Here is a 6,000-nt window from a genome sequence, read left to right on the forward strand (position 1 = left end):
GAGAAAGAATGGCAACTCAGGTTCCCCTGACTCCTAGATCCAATGCTTTATCCAGTGCACTGAAAATGACAGAGCAGAGATTTGAACCCAGGTTGATTAACTCCAAATATGACACACCTTCCATTACATAGTAACTGTCTCAATTTGATTCCAGTTTTAGAGATGCTAGGGATTAGGGGGATGAGTAACATTTGGGAAATAACTTCAGCTCTACCCAGATTTAGTTGCTAGACTACTTTCTAAACATGTTCATATTTCTAATAAAGTAAGGGCATAATCTCTGTCACAAAAAAAACATCTAGTGTAACCCATACCTGATTTAGGCGATCTTCCATAAACTGGCTTATTCTACTTCTGTTTAAAGATCTCTAACTAGCAGAAACAGCATATCCTTAGATAGTTCATTCTGCTTTGGAGACATTTGTTGGATTTGTCTGAAGTCAGAGGCTAGTCACAGTTGGACTTTTAGTCTCAAGGATTCTGGGATAAATCTGGTGCACTTGCCACCACATCTCAAGCACTTCTTTTCTCAATGGGTCACTTGAGAAATAAAATTAATTATGGTGCTATTTATGTTTAGGATTGAGCTCCATTTCCATGACAGTTTTGCCATGCTCCAGATTATTCGCAGGTGCAGATTGGGCATGTGGGAACATTTTTTACCAGGAGGGAAATCTGTAGAAAATAGTACATTACGTTTACAGTATACTGGGAGTTCACATGAGGTAATGAAAGCCTGCAAAGTTCTTTCTCCTTCTTGATTTCACAAAATCATTAGATGTCAAAGCTGGAATCAGTCATAGGGGATCAAAGAATATAGAATGCAGAAGCTTGAAGGAACCTTAAACCATAGAATGTCAGTAAAAAGAGACCTTAGAACATTAGAATTGTAAAGGACCTAAGAACAGTTAGAACCAAAGTAGGTCTTGGAAATCATGTCATCTAGTTCTTTTTACTGATGAGGAAACTGAATTCCATAGAGGAAAAGGAGTTTGCCTAAACCAGTCTAGTATTTCCCTCCCTATTTTCCTCTTATGCATTTTGAGACAATTAATATGATGAAGATCAATTCCAATGTTTGTGTTAAATGTCTATTACATGCAGTGCTTTGTGCTAGGCTACTACAAATAATTATAACATCTATTTCCTTATCTTTTTCAAGTTTTCATAGTACACTTGCAATACTCCTTGAGGTAGATGGTAGAAATATTAGAAACTTATAATAAAATTTAGACCAGAAGGAATTATAGAAATCTTTTAGTGTAATAATTTTACACATCGGGAAACTGAGTCCCAGAGTGACTTTCCCAAATCCAACATAACTGATCTTGTAATTCAGTGTTTATAGATACCTTGTGTTGTTCTTGCTTTTACAATTCTGAATATTTCAGTTCAATGCAACAGCATTTATTTGGGGGCTTCTGGGTATTGGGTACTGGAGGGTGTTTGTTGTTCAATCATTCAGTCATGTCCCATACTTTGTGACCACATGGAGAATATTACACCAGATCCTTTTATTCTCTACTGTCTCCCAAAGTCTGTCCAAGTTCTACTCATCGTTTCCATGACATTATTTATCCATTTCATCCTGTTAGTCCTTTTCCTCTTTTGCCTTCAATTTTCCCATCACTAGGGTTTTTTTTTTCAATGAGTCCTGTCTTTTCATTATGTAGTCAAAGTATTTCAGCTTCAATATTTGACCTTCTAGTGAATAGCCTGAATTAATTTAAGTATTGACTGATTTGATCTCTTTGCTTCACCACATTTTAAAAGCATTGATTCTGTAGTACTCAGCTTTTCTTATACTCCAAGTTGCCCAGCCATATATAGACTATACAGACTTTTGTTGGCAAGGTGACATTTCTGTTTTTTTAGTATGCTGACTAGATTTATAATAGCTTTCCTTCCAAAGAGCAAGAGTTTTAATTTCATGGCTACAGTTGCCATCTGCAGTGATCTTTGAGCCCAGAAATATACAATCTGACACTGCTTCCATTTCTTCTCCCTCTGTTTGCCAGGAAGTGATGGAACCAACTGCCAAGATCTTAGTTTTTTGGGTTTTTGTTTTCTTTTTTTGTTGTTGTTGTTATTGTTAAGCTTCAAGACAGCTTTTACAGAATCCTCTTTCACTCTCATCAAGAACCTTCTTCATTCTTTACTTTTTTTTATCAAGGTGATGTTATCTGCATATCTGAGATTGTTGATTCGAATGATATACTCTGCATGTAAATTGAAATTACAATATACAGCCTCCTTTGTACTCCTTTTCCAATCTTAAACCAGTTAGTTGTTCGATGTTCAATTCTAACTATTGCTTCTTTGCCTGCATACTGGCTCATTTGAAAGACAAGTAAGATGATCTGATATTCCTATCTCTTTGAGGACATAATGAATTTTGCTGTGATTCACACATTCAAAGGCTGCCCATATACTGCCTTGCTGGAGGATAGAGAGACCAAAATTAAAACCAATATCTGTCCTTAAAGAGTGTATATTCCACTGGAAGGTGGTAGAATATATTATCTAAAAAGATGAATAAGCACAAAATAATGTGAGAAGGGAGGGAGTGTTGACAACTTAAGGTTTTCATGGAAATTTTTCTGTAGGAAATTTTACTTGAACTTAAAGGGAATTAACTATTTCAAGAGGCAGAAGTGAGAAAAGATGCGTTCCAAGGGAAATATTTGTAAAAGCATTGATGAGAGACTGATTTTTGAACTCAAAGAGTTAGGCTCACCAGTTTAGAAGAGAGTATATACAGGAGAATAAGATGAAATATATCTGAGGTGGTATTCTAGAGTCAAGTTTGCAATTATTTTCAACATCAAGTTCAGAAGTTTATAATCTCTCCCCCCAAACCAATAAGGAGGAAAAAATATATAATTTTATCAGCTATAGATTGGAAAAGGAAAAAGACTTACAAGCTAAAAGTATGGGAAATTGAGACAGCTAAGTGGTGCAGTGGATAGAACAACAGTCCTGTAGTCCAAATTGGTTTCAGACACTTATTAGCTATGTGACCTCAGGGAAGTCACTTAACCAGAATTGTCTACCCCCACAAAAAAAAAAAAAAAAAGCATAGGAAATTACTGTGTAATAATCCAAATGCAAAGCAATGAGGGTTTGAATTAAGATGAGGACAAAGAGATGGATTAGAGAAAATGGAAAGATGATTTCAAGGTTTCTAACTGGCTACCTGAAAAAGGTTTATGGTCCTCAACAGGAATAATGAAGTCTGAAAGGAGAGAGAGAGAAAGAATGAATTTCATTTTATAAATGTTGCATTTAAGATGCTAATGAGACACCCATTTGCAGATGACCCCCAACAATTGGCAATGTAAGAGTGAAACTCAGCAGAGAAATTAGAGTTAAATATATGTGTTCATATACACATACACATAAACACATATTTGATAATTCATCTTCATATAGATGATAATGAACCTAGGGAAGTAATTAAGATTATTGAAGAAAAGATATCAGTTTGAACAGAAGTCCAAGATCCATCAAAGTCGAAGCAAACTTTCAGTCAAAGTGCTGATCAAGAGACAATCTTGTCTACAGAAGCTGAGGGAGAAGAAAGTAATTAGAAGAAAAGGAAAGAAAAAAAAAAACTACAGAGAGGTTAAAAAAAGAATGAGGTTGGAGAAAAGGCATCGGGTGTAGCAATTTAGAGATCATCATTGATAACCTTGAATAGGAAAGAATGCCTTCCATACAGGTGGCTTCAGGATAGTCAGCAGGTGACAAGTATAATAATTGATTATTCTGCCTGGCAGAATGTGAAAGTACAATAGATTATGTTTGTTAGTTCAGATGAGTGATAATACTTGCAGCTAATGATATCTTAGAAAGTGTCATTTGAGACGGACCTGGAAGAACAGGCATAGTTATTCAGAGCTAAAGAGTAGTCTTATAATGGAAAACCATTTGTTTGAGAAATACTAAGTGGGCCAGATTAAGTCTATATTCAGACATTGTAATGGAATAGAATCTAAGTTTGAAAAGTTCATGGTGTATTTCTCTAGCACTTTTATAGGATTTAGAGCTGAAAGATACCTTCAAGATCATTAATGCCCTCATTTCACTGGCAAGACAAGTGGGATAATGGCCACAACAATAGTACAACAGCTAGTGCTGCATAAAAGAGCATTTAACTATTCAGGCACTTACTAACAGCTAATAGATAGCATTTATGAAGAGCTCTGTGTTTGCAAAGTACTTTACAAATATTATCTCATTTTGAGATGATTCAGTAAAGTTCCAATGATCTTATGATGAAGAGACCATCTGCACCCAGAGAAAGAACTATGGGAACTGAGTGTGGATCACAACATAACATTCTCACTCTTTTTGTTATTTGCATTTTGTTTTCTTTCTCATTTTTTTTTTCCTTTTTGATCTGATTTTTCTTGTGCAGCATGACATTTGTTAAATCCTCCTTCTTGGGAAAGAGGATCTTCTGCCTGCAGGGGTCATTTTCCTCACTCTAAAGTTAATTCAACTATTATGGCCTGATTCTCCTGTCTCCAACCTGCTTTGTGCATCTTTGGTCACTCACAGGTTAGAAGCTGGTTCTGGCCCTGTTGACAGGTACAAATCAGAGTTCTGTTACTACTATGGAATTCCTCAAAACACTCCACTTTTCAGTTTTCTCATCAGAAATAACATTTAGAATAGATGTCCTTTACAGTATTTTTGAACAATAAATCTCATGATTTTTTAATCTTTTTCTATCCCATTTCTCTCTCTCTCTCTCTTTTTTTAATTTTAATAGCCTTTTATTTACAGGTTATATGTATGGGTAACTTTACAGCATTGACAATTGCCAAACTTCTCGTTCCAATTTTTCCCCTCCTTCCCCCCTCCCCCTTCCACAGATGGCAGGATGGCCAGTAGATGTTAAATATATTAAAATATAAATTAGATACACAATAAGTACACATGACCAAACCGTTATTTTGCTGTACGAAAAGAATCGCACTCTGAAATATTGTACTATTAGCCTTTGAAGGAAATCCAAAATGCAGGTTATCCCATTTCTCTTGTACCACATCTTTCCCTATGTTGAAGAAAAAGAAAATCAGAACTGAACATTATTGTATGCACATCTGCCAGAAACAATTATTAATTGATCTTTCTAATCAATGAATTGTTGTGCTCAAAAAAAGAACTATCCAAATTGAATGAGGCCTCCCATGGTCTCAGACATGTCTCCAATATAAGACATTTTCAAAGTAACCTGAGAATGAACAAGGAAAATTCTACAACATGATAAAATAGTTACATTGTTCAAGATAAGGGAAAATTTGATATTTTGTTTCATCAACCATAACAATTTAATTAATTTCGGAGAATCATTTTTGCTAAAATTTATTCAATCCCTCTATGCTGGACCAGGCACTGTCCTAATTACTTCAAGGAAGAAGTCCTTTCTGAGTGAGTCAGAAGAATGGGAGCAAGATGCTAATAGTTAAAGAAAAATTGATGAGATTTCTCTTTCAGAGGTAGCTAGGAGCTTGTGACCCTGGGTAATTCATTTAATCCCCTTTGCTTCCCCATTCCCCCCAAAATCTTTTATATTAATGGAGAGGATTCAGACAAGGATAGCTTTAAAATATTTTCATAAATTTTTCAGAAAAGAGAGAAGGGATGTTTTCTAACATACCTGATGCACAATCAGCCTTAAAATGCCCTGCTTGGATTAGTGGCCTACAGTTTGATAAAGTGAATCCTACATTTGGCTGGAGGAAGAGATCACTACAGAGTATACCTTCTTTGAATACTTTAATCCTTAGCATTTGACTCCAGAAATTCCACAATCCTGAGTCAATCCTTTATTTTAAGGTTTATTGCTTCTGGTTATATGCAAAGACACCTGGGAGTGATAACCCATTCAGCTTTATCAGTCTCTGCAGGATAGCACAAGAAACTCAGAGGTTATCACATTTGAAAAAAAAAAAAAAAACAACATTTCTCCTATATTTCTCAACAATACCA

The sequence above is a fragment of the Sarcophilus harrisii genome, chromosome 6 (genome assembly GCF_902635505.1).
Source record: "Sarcophilus harrisii chromosome 6, mSarHar1.11, whole genome shotgun sequence".
NCBI classification, from domain to species: domain Eukaryota; kingdom Metazoa; phylum Chordata; class Mammalia; order Dasyuromorphia; family Dasyuridae; genus Sarcophilus; species Sarcophilus harrisii.